Genomic DNA, 20,741 nt, shown 5'->3' with positions numbered 1-20,741 from the left:
CTGACTGAACAGATACGACTGCTTAAATGACTAAAAGGATTAAAGAGTTTTTGTAGGGCTCTTTCCTTTTCTCCTTTCTCTCCGTCCTTGTTTTTCTACCTTGATTATCCATGATATACTAACTAAAACCAAATATTAATGGATTAGTTGCTGTGGCAAAAGTCTGCTTGCTTTGGGGAAAGGGCTGGTTCCTTTTCTTTCTCTTCTTGTCTTCCTTCTGCTGACGCCCTGCCCTGGGAGGTGCTAAGCCCCAACAAGTAGAAATGGAAGAACACTAAAAGCAGCTACTTGGACCATCGGTTTCCTTATCCTATGAGCAGAGCAAACATGATAAAAGAAATGAGAGGATGAGGGTTTGCTAGAAGTTGAAGTGGAGGTGCCAGGAATTGAACCAGGGACCTCGTACATGCAAAGCACGCGCTCTACCACTGAGCTACACCCCCTGAAGACTGACTGGCTCGATGATGACTTTTCTTTCGATAAAAGCATACTGATGTTTTTCCTGTGGGTTTCCTTCCACCCACCCCCCCCCCCAAAAAAAAAAAACCTCGAAGAGTTGCCTAGAAAAAGACCACGGGCTAAATTCCACACTTCCTGGAATCAGTAATGTGGATGCTGACTAGCCGCGATACAAGGAGAATGTTAACTGCAGTGTCGTCTGAATAACCTTTTCTGGTTCTAGGATCTTTCCGCTCCGGTAGTCCTCTCCAAGGTACACTCGCCAGCAGACTCTTTAAATGAAAGTTACTTGCCTCCACCAGGAAAGTCCCAAGAAAATCACATCTCTCTAATGTATATCACACTGATAATGACTTCGAATGCGTTGCTCCTTAGACCACTGGCAGCCACGGGCTTTAGTGCAACTGGTTAATTGAATTTCACTTCTAATTGGGTCAGTACCCTGTCCCCATCCATTCCAGCTGACTCTCATTGTTCCTGTCACTTCACACCTTCTGAGCTTGTCCTTACTTCTGCTTTCACACCTCCATCTCTATCCCTCCCTTGAGGATCATGTCCACAAATGACTTTAATGGTGGGGGAAAATTCAAAACTCCATCAGCTTTACATGAAGTGACTCTTTTCCAGACTGGAGGAATCTACAGGTCAAACGCAGAGTCAGCAAAAGCGTGGTAAAAACCAAGCAAAGCTGTCAAACTCCTTTCCTTCTAAGAACTCACTGACATAACGTTAAAGCTTCCTGCAAATATAGATGTTTGAAGAATAAAGTCAAAGAACCCTGGAAATCATCAAAATATGCCATGGATGAATCAGAAAATAGGAGGAGGTCCTGAATAATACTAAACAGTTAGGGTTGGACTGGCAAGCGAAGAACGTAAGTAAGGGCTGTTCTCTCACTGGGATGCTTTCAGCTTAGCCTGTAGGGCAGGTGATCTGTACAGTGAGTCCAAAGCCTGTTTATCCAGGATCCTCCATGTGATACTGAGGAACATATTGCAGGCAGTTCTCTACTTAAAGACTTACAGTACTGAAGTTAAGTATTCACTGGTGTTAAAATTAAATAATTCCTCCAGAAACCTGGACAATGCTCCAAAACTTCTGGGCATTTTATCCTTAAATATCCATCTGCAAACCAACCTCATTAATCCTTCTAGAATGCCTGTTCTTGTTTTCCCAAGAACCGTGCTCACTTTGAAGTATCAGATGGTAGATCCCTATATAGATGCCTAACCTAAAATTTTCTTTCTCCCAAAACCTGTATCTCTAGGATTCTATGTGTTCCATGTGACTTGTTATTCTGCACTACTGTGCCAACTGTACACTCTTTCTTTTACCACAAGATTGTAAAGGGCATATAAGGAAAAAATGGCTTTGTGATAGGCCCAGCAGTTTCCCTAGAATTGACAGAAATTGGGGCCTTTCCAATCCTGGGAAAGGACATGGGACTTTTAGACCTTTAGGACTCTCCCAAGTAAGCTATCTCTGTCACACCTTTACTTTCAACGACACTAATAATTTTCTCAGCTTTCTGTTTGGAAAGCTTTCCTAGAGAAATGTCGTTCCCTATGTTCTTGTTCTGATGAACTTTGGTACCCTTGTGCCGCCCCGTGGGGTGATTGATCCTAAATATTATTGCCAGCAGAGAAGGAGACTGTGAAGCAGAGGGGGAAGGCATGGAGGGAATCACTGTGTATGTCCTCAGCCTTCTGTCTTTTCATTGTCACAGGACAAACTAAGAACACAAAAGGACCCGTCAACAAAGATGGTTAACAGATTGTCTGAGAACATCTTTACTTTCTTTCAATTCATATACATACATATGTATCTACAAATACATACATATATACATTTACATAGACATAATTTTATACGTATGTATAGTTTTTGGTCCTCAGTTAACCAAAAACTGGAGTTCAAGTGAGCACAATCTTTCCACTTTCTCTTATTCCTTCTAGTCTTGCTTGTTCTGATGCAACCACCTTGGGAGGTACACTGGGATTTGAAACAGTGGAGTTTCTCCCTGGCCAACTATCAGACCTGCGAAGACCTCTTAGAAATATAGCTAATATTTCAAGGAGGATCTTCATGATCTTTCAGTTGTGAGAGAGGTGTGGCTCAATGGGAGTGCGTCCATTCCTTGAGAGGGTTCAAAACCACGCACACTCATCTGCTTTTTACAGTTCCCATATTTCCGTTCTCTTCTCCCTTTGAAAACACGTTTTGCGAATTCATATGGAAATAAACACATTATTTGATGAATTGCCTTTAAATGTTTCCCCTTTTCTACTCAGAAGCCAGAAGTCTGCTACCACATTAATGTGCTCAATAATCCTCTGTTCCCCATTCCAGTGTCACCAAAGAGCAAGACAGAAAAAGGACTGGACTGAAAGAGGAGAGAAAGAACAGGCTCGATCATTACATTTGGGATTTCCTTAGTTTCTTAAGCTGTGTTTGGAGAGCTGGACAGCCTGAAGTTACCAAGTAGAGAAGCTTCTTCCTCTTTTTCCTTCTATTGCTTGCACTTCTCTACCAACCCATCTACGGTCTCCAAAAACTGGATCACATTTTTCAGACATGGATGGCAACAGACTTCATATAATTTCGGGTGTGTGAATAAACAATGTTGAATGAGATTTGTGTTTAAAAGCTCACTAGTCTTTTACACAGTACTTTGAGGTATAATTAAGATTGTACCTCTGGCAGCTGAGATAGTTCCGTTGCGAGAGTGTTAGACTGGAGATGTAAGTGTCCCTGGTTCAACCCCGAGTTCCGACAGTTTTGTTTACATATGCATAATTATTGTCATCCTTTTTAAATATGACGATTGCATTCCAAGACCTTAGGAGGGTTAAATTTCAACAAACAGATTCGGAGAGAGGAAGTTAGCTCAGTGGTAGAGGGTATGCTGTGCACGTAAGTAAGCCCCGGTTTTGATGCCAGGCACCTCCACTGTTTCTCTCTGATCCAACACTATTTAAACGCATTTTTTAAGGAATGGAGCCCTGGGGTAGTTAAGTATCGGGCTATTAACCAAAAGGTCACCGGCATATTCTCTGAAACAGTATGGGGCAGTTCTATCGCGTCCTATAGTGTCACTATAAGTAGGAATCAATTCCAGGGCAACCGTTTTTTTTGTTTTTTTTTTTTCCTTGAAGGAATACAGATTTAGTTCTAACATTTTCCATTCCATTCCTGCACACATAGAAAGTAAAAGCATAACCCGGTGGGTTGCCTTCAGTGCTCTTCCATTCATTGGCTGTGAACCTCTCCATCCTCTAAGGACACTGTGGCAAAGGAAGGAAGACTCTCAGAAAGGGGAGAAATGAAGAACTGGAACCCAACGGAATCCCTTGAATCACCGGAATCCAAAGCGTGCACATTAACAGGTGCTTCACCTTGGCTCCCATTTGTTCTATTTTTAAAGAGAGAAAAAGGGATAGGGGGTTGGGGGGCGCCGACAATTTTCTTTAGTGCCTTGTTTTCTGAGCCAAAGGAAGGAGCACAAGCGGAGGAGCCCATCTTAATGCCCTCAGATTTCTCTACCGGTTCTCGGTCTAAAAACAAGAGAAGGACGGCTGTAGATCCTGAGTCTTCTTAGGCGAGCGAGTGGCTTGGACTCTGGGCAAGGTAACGAAGTTTGTCAGGGAATTAGAAGCCTTCCTAATATGAAAGTAGAAGAATCAACACATTCCATAGTATCAATTTTCCTGTATTTCCTCACTCACTCCATTTTCCCTGTTATTTTAAATCTTTAAATAAAACATTTATTGGAAACCTCAGTTGACATCAAAAGGAGGCAGACCCATGCGAAGCAGCAGCGAAAGGTTTTCCTATCAAAAAGGAAAATAGATACAGGTAGTTCGGACCGAAGTTCTACTTGAGCTACCAAGAACCGCACTTACCACAGGCCCTTGTTTTTGTTTTCTGTACTTCTTATCGTTAGTAATATGTCCTACATACAAGGTTGTTTATGTTATCATCCTCATGCCAACCCCGGAAAATAAAGAACAAATTTATAAAAATATTGATAATAAAAGGGAACAGTGATGAAAACTAAAAACAAACAAAAAAAATGTATTCGACTTATGTAAGAATTTACCTGGGACACAGTCGTTAGTCGAGGACCACTATAAATAAAAGTGAATTGGTCATAGCTATGCTGAATGCTTTCTTTGTAAAGAATAGCCGCTACCTCTGTTTCTTCATGGACCATCTTATCACATTTGCTTTGTATGACCAGTAAACTTCTAGGAATTTCCACTCCACTGTTGGTAATTTTCCAATGCTTTATAGTTTCAAAAATGTCTCTATATGTATTCCTGTTGAATCAAAGCATCTTTAGGAAGACACAGAATTTGATGTTTGTTCCCAATACTCCTATCTGGGATGTCATTACTTCTCAATTTCTTCTTCAAAGGAAATATCCATAGCAGGTAGTCAGGACTGCCTGGCTTCCAAGTCTGATTGGCCACAGGTTGGTTGTGTTCCTGGGGTCAATTATTTATTTGTTTTAGAAAGCACATTATCAAAAGAGGAATTGTGGTCATTTCATCTGTTAGCTCTTTTTTTCTTGTTATGCACTTGTTCTCTCCAGGCAATTTATTGAGAGGTGCGGGTGGGGTGAGTTATACTGGCTTCATAAAATGAATTAGGAAGTATTCCCTCCTCTTTCATCTCCTGGAAAAGACTGTACATAGTTTGTGTTAACTCTTTAAATAATTGTTGGACTATTCTAATTAATCTTTCTGGACCTAGATATTCTTTTTTGGGTGGTGGGATTTTTAAAATTCCTAAATCAAATATCCTTAAGAGTTATAGTGCTATTCAAAATACATATTCATACTGGGCGAGTAGTGGTAGTTTATGATGATTTTTGAGGAACTGGTCCATTTCAATTAAGTTGTCAAATTTATGTTTGTAGCATTGTTTATGGTATTTCCTTTGTTGTCTACAGAGTCTATAAGTGATATCTCATTTCATTCCTGATGTTGATACTTTGGGTTTTCTTACTTTTTTTTTTTTCTGAGTCTTGCTAGAAGTTTGTCAATTTTATACATCTTTTCAAAGAACCAACTTATTGTTTCATTGATATTCTCTATTGTTTTTAATGTAATTTAATTCTGCTCTTATTTTTAGTGTTTCCTTCCTTCTGCTTGATTTGGGTTTATTGTGGGGTTTTTCTAAAATTTTTTAGGTTCTTCAAATGAGAGCTTAGATAACTGATATGAGGCTTTTTTTCTTTTCTTCTGTATGCATTTAGTACTACAAAATTCTTTCTCAGTACTGCTTTACTTGTTTCCCACGAATTTTGACATATTGTATTTTCATTTTTATATCCTTGAGACTTCCTCTTCGACCTACACATTATATAGAAGTGTGTTGCATAGTTTCCAAGATGGAAGATTTGTTTTATCTTTTTGTGACTGATTTTTAGTTTGTTTCCATTTGGCCAGAGAACCCACTCTGTATGATTCAATTCTTTTAAATTTGTTGATGTTTGTTTGATGGCCCAGACTATATGCTGTATTTTGATACATGTTCCATAGGGACTTGAAAAGAATGTGTATTTTGGTCCCGTTTGGTGAAGTGTTATATAAATGTTGATTTAGCCGGTTGGTTGGTGGAGTGTTTTAGTTTTCTTATATCTTTGTTGATTTTCTGTTTAGGTGCTTTTCAATTATTTAGAGATAGGGGTTGAAGTCTCCAACTATGATTGTGGATTTTTCTACATCTCCTTTCAATTCAATCAGTTTTTTCTTCACATATTTTGTAGCTCTGTTGTTTGGTGCATATACGTTTAACATTCCTATTCAGGTAGTCCTGACTTACATTCGATTCGTGTTACAATGAAATGCACAACTTTTTTTTTTTAATCTTATCATTAGTAATATATAATACAGTGTGTAATTTGTTAATGTCATGGTATCTGTAAGTTCGTATGTACTTTTTCCAACCTCCCAAGACAAATAAAGATTAATTTATAAAGATACTGGTAATAAAAGGCAATCATAATGAAAACTAAAAAGAGAAAGTGAGATATTCGACTGACAGCAGAACCGACTCAGAAAGAAGTCATCAGAACGGAATGCTGCTGTAAGTTGGGGACTTCCTACTCCTTTTGGTGGATTGATCCTGGTATTGTTCAGTGATGTCTATTTCTGACTCTGCTAATTCTTTGTTCTGAAGTTTACATTATTTGGTATAAATATAGCCACTCCTGTTTTCTTTTGATTAATGTTTGCATGATATATCTTTTTAAAATCCTCTTTAATTTCTACCTTACTATATAGGTATATATATGAAATGAGTTCCTTGTAGACAACTTATACAGGCTGTTCCCAGGTTACAAATGCCTGACTTCAAGGCAACTCCTTTTACCCTTCAATGTTATGTAAATCTGCCCTCACTTTGAAATGATTAAGCCAACCCTACTCCAACAAATTCTTCTTTGCAATGACTTTTACATGCTGCATGTACAGCTTTTAAATCATTGAAAAGGCTTCTTGGCTGTTCTTGCCCTAAAAAAAAAAAACTAAAAAGGAAGGTTAAATAAGAACCATATGCACCGGTTTTGACTTATCTAAAAATTTGCATTAAAGATTTAAACACAGGTAGAAATGGCTACTATTTCTTTTTCTGTTCTGGTTTTCTTCAGATTCCTGTAGGGGAAAGAGGGAAAAAAGAGAGAGTGAAGACACAAAGCTTCTAAGAGAAGTAACTAGGGTAAAATAAAGAGCGTTTTTGTAAGAGAAATAATTGAGAGTAGAATACACGTCAGCTGAACATGGATTTGAATCCTATACTCTCAGATTGAAAGTCCGATGTTTGCCGACTGAGCTACCCAGGTCTATCCATGCTTTTTTACTGAGCTCCTAGCTATATTGCAGTTGCAACGCACTAACTACTCTTTGGCAATCTTGTGAGAGCCTTCTTCTCTGTCCTACAGGTTCTCTATGAGTCAGAATCAACTCGATGGCAACGGGTTTGTTTTTTTGATTATATGAGGCCAATTGGTTTCATATTTCAAGTGTTCCGATAGTTTTCCTCGAATTCTCTTTGTTGGCAAGAATATTTTTTTGAACGAGCTGCTGTCGTCGGTCGGATCATTTCTCGTCCTTCTGTCTTTGTCTTTTATCTCTTTAGATTTTAACTACCAGAGAGGTGGCCCCTAGAGAAAGCACTGCTGGGTTTCTGACCATACAGCTAGACGTGGAGGACTTCATTGCTTGCCAAATGTTGTGATTTTATCCCTTTGTTTCTTATTTCCCCCCGCACCTATTTTTCCAAAAGCGACACGAATGCTACTCTTCTTCGTATCTTTCTGCATTGTCTTGTACATCTTTCTTGAAGCCTTGGGAAACGGGAAAAAAGAATTGGAGAGCATTTGAAGACCTGCAAGAACATACCATAATGATGGAGATGTAAAAGAGCCTGGGCTTAATCTTCTTAATCCTTGGGCTTGCCTTTCTTAATGATCCAACTTGTCTTATCAGTGTGAGCCACTACTTCTTCTCAGTTTCTTTCTCCTCTTCCTCTTCCTTCATCATGTCTTTATTCACTGTTTGCTGCCATATCCAAAGAAGGAGGATAATTATCTTAATGAATTAATGTACATTAGGACATACCATCCAGAATATGATCCAAGATCATTCATTAGTCTTGACCTAAACCTGGAGAAGATATGGTATGGCGAATCTGGGAACAAATGCGGAAGTTTTGGTGTGAAGGAAAGACTAATCTCTCTGGGGAGGAAACACAGAGTATTGTTTATTTCTAAAAAAAAAAAAAAAAAGCTCCACACTTCAAGGAACCAAGGGTATGTGAAAACTGAGAGAATTTGTAATTGCTGTATTTTAGGAATTTGTGGATTTCTCTTCTCTCCTACCCTATGAATATATAAAGCACCGTTTGGGGTGGGTCACACAAAATTGCCTTGGATTCATTTCTGGATCAATACAAAGAGAACTAGGGAAAGACTTTTAAGTGAAATACCTGAGGGGTTAGCATTTCAATGAGAGAAGGGCCCCTCCAAGCTATTGTGGCTCTCTTCTCCCCATGTGAAGTACTGTGGAAGTCACCAAATGGCACAGCAGACCTCTGGACAACCAACCAAAGGAGGTTTGGGACCCACTACCTCATCCCACCTCCATATCAAGTGATTCTTCTACTTGTTGACAGAGGATTAAATTGTTGAAAACTATGTTATGAATGGACTAAAATAAAACATTTTCCTGGTGTTAAAAAAGGGTATTTCTGACAGGAGGAGCTCTTGTTTGAGCTTCCAGACCTTTCTTCTTGGAGCAATGCCATCTTTGAGACTGGAAAGGTCAGGGCATACCAGCCTTTGGAGCTTCTTCTCCTCATGCTGTCATCTGCTCCCCTTTATTGAAGAGTTTACCTCTTGGCTCTTATTTCTCCACCCAAAAACATCATTATTATCAGTGACTTAGTGGAGAGTGCCCTCGAGGAAATACATCACTTCTGATCATCACACAGTTTATTACTTCTATGTACTTGTTTTCAGTGGTTGCAGTTGCTACTTGATTCCTCTTCAAATGTTGTTAAGTTTTCTTCCAATTTCAAAGTTAAACTTTTGAAAACAGAAATGAATGCTCCCTAGCAACACTTTCCCTTCAGATTTGGACTACTTCTTTAATGTATTGGTCCTGTGGCCTGATGGATAAGGCCTCTGATTCCGAGCCAGAAGATTGAAGGTTGGAGCCCCTTCTTGGTGCCTTATTTCTGATTTGGCAAGAAGTAGAAGCTTCTTGGATTGGCTTCAATGGAGAGTTTGTTTTAGGAAACATAAGCGATTGAGAGGCATCTATTTATTCTTACTCTTCTCTGCACCCTCTCTCATCAACCCTGTACATAGCCCTTTGGCTACACCTCCCACAGAAATATTTGGTGTGATATGAAGTGACCACATTATGTGACTTTATTTAAAGTTCTAAAGACAATTAACTGGAATTCTGTAGATGAAAGTAAGAAATGTAGAATGGAAGGAATTTTAATCGGTACCCGCCAATGCTCGTGTTATTTTAAATGGCCTAGGCGTGTGCGCACTGTGGGACGTTTTCTACAACTTGGTGTTTGAAAACCTTCAATGAAAGTCCTTTGACGTTCAACCAGAATAACCGCTGTGCTAAAACCCAGAGTCACACAAAAAACTTTTAAGACCTGAAAGCTAATCTCCTCTCAGACTAAATTATTATGGCCAGAGACAGCACCGACTGAATTTGGAAATTACGATTTCAGTGTTCCTGTTGAGTGTCTCCGCATTTCTTGATCGCTGTAGTTTGGGTTGTCCAAGGGCCTCTTATCACGCATCCACCATTGACTGCTTTGTCAAGGATCCTAAGAGAGGGCCGTTTTAACCCACTGAGATTGAGTCAATTCTGACTCATAACGTCCCTATAGGACAGAGTAGAACTGTGCTCTAGGGTTTCCAAGAGCTGCTGGTGGGCTTGAACTGTCGATCTTGTGGTTAGCAGCTGAGTTCTTAACCACTGTGCCACTAGGGGAAGAAAAGGAGTTACAAGCTTTCCTCTGGTCTGACTGAGCAGGTATGACTACTCAGACGATTAGAAAAATTAAGAAGTTTTTGTAGGGCCGTTTAGTGTTCTCCTTTCTCTTTGTCCTTGTTTTTCTACCCTGATCTTCCATGATATGCTAACTAAAAAAAAAAAAAAAAAAAACTAAAACCCAATATTAATGGACTGGTTGTTGTGGTGAAAGCCTTCTTGCTTTGGGGTAAGGACTGGTTCCTTTTCTTTCTCTTCCTTCTTGTTTTCCTTCTGCTGATGTCCTGCCCTGGCAGATACTAAGCCACAACAAGTAGAAATGGAAGAACATTAAACACAATCCGTTGGACCACCAGCTTCCTTTTCCTGTGAGCAGAGCAAACATGATAAAAGAGATGAGAGGGTGAGGGTTGCTAAGAGGTGAAGTGGAGGTGCCAGTGACTGAACCAGAGACTTTTGCATGCGAAGCAAGCGCTGTACAACTGAGCTACACCAACTGAATGGCTCCCTGATGACTCCTCTTTTTATAACAGCATACTGATATTTTTTTCTGTGGTGTTCCTACCCCCACGCCCCCCAAAAAACAAAAAACCTAAGAGTTGCCTAGAAAGAGACCACTGGGTTAAATTCCAATCTTTCTGAAATCACTGATGTGGGTAGTGTCTAGCGGCTTCACGAGAAGAAGATTGTAGGCTGAATAACAGTTTCTGTTCTAGGATCTTCCCACTCCGGTAGTCGGCTCCAAGGTCCACTAGCCAGCAGACACTTTAACTGAAAGTTACTTACCTCCACCAGGAGCATCCCCAGAAGATCACAGGTCTCCAACGTATATTACACTGATAATGACTCTGAATGGAGTGCTCCTTAGACCACCGGCAAACACCGGCTTTAGTTGAGCTGGCTAATTGAACTTCATTTCCAGTTGAATCAGTGCTCCGCCAGCATTCCTTTCCCAGTTGACTCTCATTGCTCCTGTCACATCACACCTTCTGATCTTGTCCTCTTAGCTCTGGTTTCACAACTCCATCTTTATCCATCACTTTAGGATTATTCTCACAAAGGATTTTATGGGTGGGAGAATCTTCAAAACTCCATCCGCTTTAAATGAACTAACTTTTTTTTTCCAGACTGGAGGATCTACAGGTCAAAAGCAGTCAGGATGGCAGAGCAATGACCGAACAAAGCTGTCAAACACCCTTCACCCTGAGAACCACCGATAATAATGGTAAGGCTTTCTATGGATATAGATGTTTGAAAGAATAAAGTGAAAGAGCCCTGGAAATCATCAAAATGTGCCATCAGTGAACTGGAAAATAGGAGGAAGTCCTGGATAATGCAAAACATTATGGGTTGGGTTGGCAAGGAAAGCCAAAGTTAGATCTGTTCTCTCACTTTGATGCTTTCAGCTTACTTGTGTATGGCTCATGATCTCTACTTTGAGTCCAAAGCCTCTTTATCCAAGATCCTCCATATGATATTGAAGAAAGTATTCCAGGCAGATCTTCATTTAGAGGCTTAAAATACTGAAATAGTGGTAATAAAAATTAAACAATTCCCCAAAGCCTGGACTGAGCTCCTTCTGCGCATTTATTTTATCATTAAATATCCCCCTATAAACCAACCTCATTAATCCTTCCAGAATGCCCCTTCTTGTTTTCCCAAGGACCTTGCTCACTTTGAAGTAAAAAATGGTAGATGTCTAACCTACAAGTTTCATTTTCTCAAGACCTGTATCTCTAGGATTTTGTGTATTCCAAGTGACTTCTTCTCCTGAACTACTGTACCAACTGTATGTTCTTTTATCACAAAATTGTAAACAGTATATAAGCCAGAAAAAAAAAAAAAGGCTTTGCGATAATTGCAGCAGGTTCTCTAGAACTGACAACCCCTTTTCAAACATTTCTCACTTCTCAATAAATAGTTGAACTCTTTAGTCCTATTGTTTATCACCCTGGGGAAGGCAGAGAAGGTTGGAGGCATGCAGTTCCAGCTCTCCTAGTCTTAGGCCTTTAGAAAATTTACTTGAGAAAGTGAGTGTTAAAACCCCCCAAAAAACACCTTTTTTGGGGGGGCGGTTAACACTCACTTTCTCAAGTAAGTTTTCTAAAGGTCTAAGAGACATCATTTTGACATAAATGGAGGAAATTTCCAACCTTGGGAAAGAATCTGGTACTTTCACAGCTTTAGTCTAGCACCGTCCCAACTGAGCTGTGTATGTCATACCTTTACTTTCACCGAAGCTAATGATTTTCTCAGCTTTCTGTTTGGAAAGCATTCCTTGAGAGATACCCTTCCCTATTTTCTGGCTCAGAGGATTTTGGGAACGATGTGCCTCCACGTATAGTGATTGATCCGAAGTATTACTGCCAGCTGAGGCTGAGGTGGGGAGTCAGACCCAGAATGGGTGGAGGGAATCAATGGATAGGTCCTCAGTCTTCTGTCTTTTAATTGACACAGGCCCAACTCAGAACACAAAAGGATCTGTTAACAAAGATGGTTAACAGATTGTCTGAGGACCTCTTTACTGTTCTCTCAGTTGTTTTCTCTGTTTCTCAGTTAACCACAAAACAGAGCACAAGTGAGCCTATTCCTTCTGGTCTTGCTTGTTCTAATGCAACCAGATTGGGAGGTCTAGTGGGATTTGAAACAGTGGAGTTTCTCTCTGGCCAACATTCAGATCTGCAAAGACTCCTCAGAAATGCAGGTAATATTTCAAGGTGGATCTTCATGACCTTTCTGTGGTGAAGGAGATGAGGCTCAATGGGAATGTGTCCTTTCCTTAAGGAGATTGGAAACCAAACAACTTCTCTGCTTTTTATAGTTCCCAATATTTCTGTCCTTTTCTCCTTTTCAGAACATGTTTTGCGGATTCTTATGGAAATAAACACCTTATTCGATACATCATTACCTTTAAACTTTTCCCAATTTCCACTCCAAAACAAGAAGGTGGCCACCACATTAGCATGCTCTATAATCCTCTGTTCCCCTTTCCAGTATCACTGAAGAGCAAGACTGAAAAAGAAGGACTGAAAGAGGAGAGAAAAAACAGACTCTTTCATTTCATTTCAAATTCCATTAGTTTTCTGAGTAGCACTTGGAGCCTGGAACAGCCAGACGTTACCAAGTAGAGAAGCTTCTTCCCGTTTTACCTTTTTCTCTCCTTTGTCACCCTTCTCCTCCTCTACCAACCCATCAAACGTTCCCAATAATTGGATCGCATTTTTCAGGCATGGGTGGCAACACAGCCCATAAAATTTTCGGTGAGTGAGTAGATAATATTGAATGAGGTTCAGCACTTAAAAATACATGAACCTTGTAAGTAAAAAGGTTAAAAGGTACTTTGAAAGGGTAACTAAAAATCCTTTCCTCAACATCTGAAATAGCTCAGTTTGGAGAGTGTTAGCCTGTTAAATCTACAGTCCCTTCTTCAATCCTGGGTTTGGCAGTTTTGTTTATCTTTGCATTATTATTACTATCCCTTTTCTTATATAACGATTGAACCCAAGACTTTGGGATTGTAATAGAACTAAATGTAGTAAATAAATGCAGTAAATTCATCCAGAAGAGAACTTTTTTTTAATGATTTATGTATTTCTATATTGTCAGTACACTTTTTACTGATTTTAGCAAATTCAACCAGGTTGTGTACATACATATTTTTGTCATCCTCTCCTTTATTTACACATTACTATGGTCTCCCATGAAGTGTTGCATATTTTATTCAAAATTAAAAAAAAAAAATTAGGAGCCCTGGTGGCACAATGGTTACCAGCTAAGCTGCTAACCTAAAGGTCTGTGGTTCAACCTATCTAGCTGCTCTTCAGAAGGAGGACCTGGAAATCTGCTTCTGTGAATATTGCAGCCTAGAAAACCCTATGGGATGGTTCTACTCTGGAAATTGTGGGGTAAGAAATTCTAATGTAGTACATGATGTTGTACTTATAAAGTGCTTGGCTACTAACAGAAAGATCAGCAGTTCGAACCCACCAGCGGCTTCCAGGGAGAAAGAGGTGTTAGTCAGGTTCCATAAAGATTACAGCAGTGGAGGTTTTATAGGGGCAATTGTATCCTCTCTTATAGGGGAAACCCTATGAGACAGTTCTGCCCTGTCCTATAGAGTTGCTATGAATCAGAATCGAGTTAAAGGAAATGCATTTTGGTTACACTTATGAGTCTTTTCTTCTTTCATGTTATGTATGGGGAGGTGGGGGAGAAGGGATGGTTTTAATTGCAAGAAATGTTTAAAGTCCTGTAGAAAAAGAATCATTAATTGGTATGAGTGTATATACGTGGGTGTGGTGTATGCAAGAAAAATTTTGTGATTAAAAAAACCTGGGTTTGTATCTTGAGCTCACCCCATTATTAAATTGTTGGAATAAGGAAACCTGTTGAACATCATCGAACTTTTAAACAATTTTGAGAACATCTTGAATTTTCTTCCTAAAAAAACATCCCTACAGCCTTACACCCCTGTTTGAAATGTCCAAATCTCAAATTAATTCTGTTTGAGGAAAGAACAAAAATAAATATTTCTATATGAAAAATTCTGCTGAACTTTTAAGAAGGAAACTAGAATTCTGAACAATGACCGCAAGTGGCAGTGAAGTCATCAAGACTCATTCGTGGACATTCCATATTTCTCACTCTAACATCAACCTCTTTCTTCACATTCTTTATTAGGGATAACAGGTAATGTGTGTGTGTTTGTTGTTTTGATTTTTTTTTCTTATTTTCACAATGTTTTGGTTTCACGGTGTCTGTTTTCCACTGGAAACTCCTGGACACTGTCAGGAGAAAATAACCTACGGTGCTCCAACCTCAGAACTGCATCAAGTTGCAAAAGGAAAAGTGTACAAAGTGAGAATCGACATGAGGATAGGGACGTTGACTGTACAGAAATTGGGGAGCAGATACTTTATCCACTAGGTCATACAGCTCATCTCAGCTCAGACGATGGCATTTTATTTAAGAAATACTTGATTGGACAGAGTATCATAGAGTGTTTTATTGCCTAAATAAGCAAGAATTCCTTTATATTCTGTTGAGGTGGGAGACACAGGGCAATTACCAAAATGTAATTAGCCTCCATTCAATATCTTAAAAACGAGGCCAATGATTACAATGTAAAAACAGATGCTGTAAAGATTGAAAGAGATCATGCCTGTAACCACATTTTTTTGGGGGGGGGGTCAGGCGCACCTTAGTCTTCAAGGTGACATCTTTGCTCTTCAACACTCGGAAGAGGTCCTTTGCAGCAGATTTACCCGATGCGATGCGTCTTTTGATTTCTTGACTGCTGCTTCCGTGGCTATTGATTGTGTATCCAAGTAAAATGAAATCCTTAACATCTTCAATCTTTTTGACCCAAGCCATGGTATTTTCAATCGCATCATATACGCATGAAAGCTGGACAGTGAATAAGGAAGACCAAAGAAGAATTCACGCCTTTAAATTGTGGAGTTGGTGAAGAATATTGAATATACCATCGACTTCCAAAAGAACGAACAAATCTGTCTTGGAAGAAGTACAGCCAGAATGCTCCTTAGAGGAAAGTATGGCGAAACTGCGTCTTACATACTTTGGACACGTTGTCAGGAGGGATCAGTCCTTGGAGAAGGACATCGTGCTTGGCAAAGTACAGGGTCAGCGGAAAAGAGGAAGACCCTCAAGGAAGTGGATTGACACAGTGGCTGCAACAATGAGCTCAAGCATAACAACGATTTTAAGGATGGCTCAGGACCGGGTAGTGTTTCGTTCTGTTGTGCTAGGATCGCTATGAGTAGAAATCGACTCGACGGCACCTAACAACAACCTTGAGGAGCAACACCTTCAGAGAAAAATCCCCTGGTTTTTCCTGCAAAGGGAGGGGGAAAAGTTACCATTTTAAAATAGTCCTCTTTTTCTTCACAATGGCCCGCCCTCAAGGGAAACTACTTTATCAGAGCCTGAGAAATGAAACCATGTGGCTCGTTGGTCTAGGGGTATGATTCTCGCTTAGGGTGCGAGAGGTCCCGGGTTCAAATCCCGGACGAGCCCGTTTTGAAAACTCTGGTGACGTAGTTGTAAGTGCTACAGCTGCGAATCGTAGAGCTCGATGGTTCGAATCCGCAGGCGCTCCTTGGAAACTGTATTGGGCAGTTCTACTCTGTCCTATACAGTCGCTACGAGTTGAACTCGACTCGACGGCAGTCTGTTTGTTTTTTTAACCAACAAGGATTTTATCAGATCATTTTTTTTTTTTTAACCCGTGTGGAAGAAGAGAAACACCCAACTGCAGCCTACTCTAGCTTTTCACAAGGAGGAACGGAAATACCCAGCTAAGCCCCCTCTAGCCTTGAGGTGAGGGAGAGTTTTGTAACTGAAAAGGCTAAAAAATACTTTGAAGGTGTATCTAAAAATCATGCCTCAGAGCAACAGAAATAGCTCCTGATTCTGATACTTTGTGTTTTCCTCCCCCACCCCCTTTAAAAAAAATTTTTTTTTTTTGGTTAGTTTTTGTCAGTCTTGCTAGAAGTTTCTTAATTTATTCATCTTTTGAAAGAACCAACTTATTCTTTCATTGATTTTCTCCATTTTGTTTATTTTCAATTTAATTTATTTCTGCTCTTATTTTTACTGTTTCCTTCCTTCTGCTTGATTTGAGTTTATTTTGCTCTTATCTTTCTGTCTCTGTAAAGCTTACAGCCGTGGAGACTCTATAGGGGAAATTGTACCCTGTCTTATATAGGATACCCTATGAGACAGTTCCGTCCTCAAGGGAAACTAGTTTATCATAGCCTAACCAACAAGGATTTTATGAGATCCTTGCCAGTGTGGGGAAGCCTTGGTGGCGTAATGGTTAAGTGCTGTGGCTACTAAACAAACGGTCAGCAGTTCGGATCCGCCAGGCGCCTCTTGGAGACTCTATGGGGCAGTTCTACTCTGTCCGGTAGAGTGGCTATGGGTTCAAACTGCCTTGATGGCATTGGGTTTAGGTTTTTTTTTTTTTTAACCCTTGTGGAAGAAGGAGTATACCCAACCACAGCCCACTCTAGCCTTTCACGTGGAGGAAGTGAAATACCCAACTCTGCCCCCTCTAGCCTTGGAGATGGGGGAGAGTTTTGTAAATGAAAAGGTTAAACAATACTGTAAAGGTATATCTAAAAATCATGTCCCAAATCGGCAGAAATAGCTCATTTGAGAGAGCCTTAGCCTCAAGATCTAAAGGTCCCTTGCAATCCCGGATTTCGGCAGATTTGTTTTCGTGTACATAATTATTATCCCTTCTGTTTTTTAAATAATTTTTATTGTGCTTTAAGTGAAAGTTTACAAATCAAGTCAGTCTCTCACATATAAACTTATATACACCTTACTACATACTCCCACTTACTCTCCCCCAATGAGTTATTATCCTTTTTTTAATGCAAGAGTTGTATTCCAAGGCCTTAGGATTGTAATAGAACTAAGAGTAAAAAAAAAAAAAAGTGTAGATAACGTTTAAGAAATGGATTCCCAGACGGGGGATGTAGCTCTTTGGTAGACCATATGCTTTGTATACATGAGGTCCAAGCTTCGATCCCTGGCATCTCCGGGATTTTTCTCTGACGTAACACTATTTAAACCCATCGATTAAGGTATGGAGCCCTGGAATAGTAGAGTAGTTAAGAACTGGGCTACTAAGAAGAAGGCCAATGGCAGGTTCTTGGAAACACTAGGACGGCAATTCTGTCGTGTCCTATAGTGTCACTATGAGTTGGAATCTACTCGACTGCCGCCTCTTTTTTTTTTTTTTTTTTTTTTTTGAAGGCATACAGATTTAGTTCTTCTAGTATTTTCCCATGCCATTCCTGAACACATAGAAAGCAAAAACAACCCTGTGGCTTGCCTTGAATGCTCGTCCATTCGTAGGCTGTGAGCCTCTACTTCCCCTAATGTGTCTGTGACAAAAGAAAGAAGACGTTCAGAAAGGGGAGAAACGAAGAACGGGATTTCAACGGCAACACTTGAATCGCCCGAATCAAAAGCGTGCACATTAACAGGTGGTTCTTGGCTCCCATTTGTATTAAAGAAACAGGAAGACAGAAAAAGGGGCGGGGGAAGGTTCCCGCGGACAGTTTTCTTTAGTGCCTTGTGTTTTCTGGGCCAAAGGACTGAGCGAAAGTACAGAAGCTTATCATATGCCCACTGATTTCTCTACTGGTGCTCGGTCAAAGCAGAGCAATAGACAGGTGGTGATTCCGAGTCTTTTTAGAGAAGTAAGTGACTTAGACGCTGAACAAGGGAACGAAGATTTAAGGAAATTAGAAGCCTTCCTAAAACAAAAGTAAAAGAAATAGGCAGAATCAACATATTCCCAATTGATATTCCATAATATCAATTTTCCTGTATTTCCTCACTCCATTTTCCTCCTTATTTTAAGTCTTTAATTAAAACATTTACTGGAAACCTCGGTTAACATCGAAAGGAGGCAGGCACATGTGAAGATGCAGGGAAAGGTTTTTCTGTTGTTGTAGGGGAAAAAACATCACAAAGTTTAGTAAAGCAAAAAGAAAGCTGTATTCGGCATATATTCAAAAAGGCAAAGGCTGAGAAGCAGACCAACATGCTGCCAGAGCTAATGTCTGCCCAAGTCCAAGGAGGTATCACAGAGTAAGCAAGAATGGGAAAACGCACAAGCACGTTTCACAGCCATGTCTGCCCGAGTCCAGAGAATATTACAGAATAAACAAGAATGGGAAAATGGACAAGCATGCTGCCACAGCTATGTCTGTCCAGAGTCTAAGGAAGGTTACAGAGTCATCAGTAGATATTAACATTACAAATAGCTGAAACCATTGAAAGCTTCACCTTTTCACAGATTGGCTAGAAACTGTTATCCTACATTTTGAATTGCCTTTCTTAACGATCATTGGTACAGGTTTCTGTAACGGCAGTCAGGAAAGTCTTCGTTGGTTCAACAAATTTCTATTCACTGTATGTGACTAGAAAAAGATAAGAGTGGAAAGTCTTTTGTGTACTGGCTTATGTGAAAGTTTCCCTAAAAGTTATTTTCCAAGGTTATTCTATCTATTGTCTTTATCTCAGGGCCTAAGTGATGTGTCCTTGTGAGTCCTTGTGAGTCCTGTGAGCCCAACTCCAGCTGGGTCACATTCTCTATGCTCAAGGACAGGGAATGATGATTCCAATATTATTTCCTAAATCATTCCCTTCTTTTGATCTGAAATTGGAAATAACACATCGATAATCAATACCTGGACTTAGTCGAGCTCCTAGATGGCGACTATGGCAAGTTCTTTAAACTCACGATGCTGGTTTTCCACCAGATAGCATCTGGTTCTTCACCAGGACCCTAAGAGCGATGTTTTCATCAATTAATCTTCACATCAATCGCATTGCCAAAGTGAGCAAACTCAATGTACATCAACATTTTAGCCTGAGGCCTTCTTTTGCCATTTAGGTGTGTAAGACAATAGAAGATAAGTTTTATTATGCCTAATACTATCAGGATATAGACTAAGAATATTACTTGTAGTAGTGCAAATAAATCTGGTGTTTGTAAGGGTGTTACAGTATGTAACCAAGTAGCTTGCTATCCGATTCTGTTCGTATATCCTGTTCTTCTCCTGTGGCATTTATCTAAATGTAACAAGAGATATTTGCTACAGCACATATTACACTTTCTTGGACCAATAAATAAAAATCTAAGGCAATTTTGTTATCTCATGTCATCTTGGCTTAATGAGGTCAGACATCACTGTTGTGTTTCCATCCCACTAGCAACTTTGTATGTTATTTGTCCCACACCAAAAAAACACAAACCCAGTGCTGTCGAGTTGATTCCAACTCATAGGACAGAATAGAACCCTATAGAGTTTCCAAGGAGCGCCTGGTTGATTCCAACGGCTGACTCTTTGCTTAGCAGCTGTAGCACTTAACCACAATGCAACCAGGGTTTCCGTTTGTCCCATAGTGATCGATAAATTCCTTAAAGATTTCTCTAATTCAAATATACAGTAAGTAGGAATTAAATTTACCAACCATATCCTGAGTTTTGGATCAGTGGGCTTTCTTCTGACTCTCATTTTACAAAGGGTAACAAATTAATATTACCTTTTTCATATATACTATGACTATCTAAAGATAATCCTAAAGTTCCCAAAGTGCGTTGCCCACACATTCACCAAGAATCTAAATAAGAGATTGCCCATGTAAATTCACTGCTACATAGAAGGGAGTCATCTAAATTAGTACAGCTGGATCCACCACACACAAAAGTATATCTATAAAGGGCCCTCAAAGTTTGTCTAGAGAAAACAGACGGTATAGAAAAATTTACATGTGACAAATAACTTTCCCTTAAAGGACCCATGATTAGCAAGATAATACAGGACGGACTTCTCCTGTTGGAGATCTCCAGTTAATCTGTCTAAAACATACTAAGTGTTTTCCCTGAGGGCAAGCTGCCTCTCCTTGGTTTACCTATTAGCAGTCATGGGTCGCTTACTCAGAAGCAGAAATGGAGTCTAAGACAAAATGGAGTCTGAGCCATGAGGTCGACCTCCTCTGAGAACATGATTTCTTTAAGTTACATAATTTTCTGTATAGCAAGAGGGTAACTGTTTGATTACAACCATTAGACAGGTATTGCATACAACATTGTCTTGAAGACTGATTAAACTGATTACTGATTTACCCTAAACATAAGTTTATTTACCGATCTTTCCAATCAGTTTCTCAAAACAGACCAAATTCTTCAAAAAAAAAAAAAAAAGCACAACG

At 39.7% G+C, this 20,741-nt stretch overlaps 2 non-coding genes across 2 annotated transcripts; one reads left to right on the top strand and one right to left on the bottom strand.

Annotated features, from left to right (window-relative positions):
* Positions 1-371: 371 nt before the first annotated feature.
* Positions 372-443, bottom strand: TRNAA-UGC (transfer RNA alanine (anticodon UGC)). The gene has a single exon. It is a non-coding gene; the product is annotated as a tRNA-Ala (tRNA).
* Positions 444-15,947: 15,504 nt separating this feature from the next.
* TRNAP-AGG (transfer RNA proline (anticodon AGG)) lies at positions 15,948-16,019 on the top strand. The gene has a single exon. It is a non-coding gene; the product is annotated as a tRNA-Pro (tRNA).
* The last annotated feature ends 4,722 nt before the right edge of the window (positions 16,020-20,741 follow it).

Source organism: Elephas maximus, chromosome 1 (assembly GCF_024166365.1).
Source record: "Elephas maximus indicus isolate mEleMax1 chromosome 1, mEleMax1 primary haplotype, whole genome shotgun sequence".
Lineage (NCBI taxonomy): Eukaryota > Metazoa > Chordata > Mammalia > Proboscidea > Elephantidae > Elephas > Elephas maximus.
The sequence above is the reverse complement of the archived record's forward strand: the minus strand, read 5'-3'. Positions and strand labels throughout refer to the sequence as shown.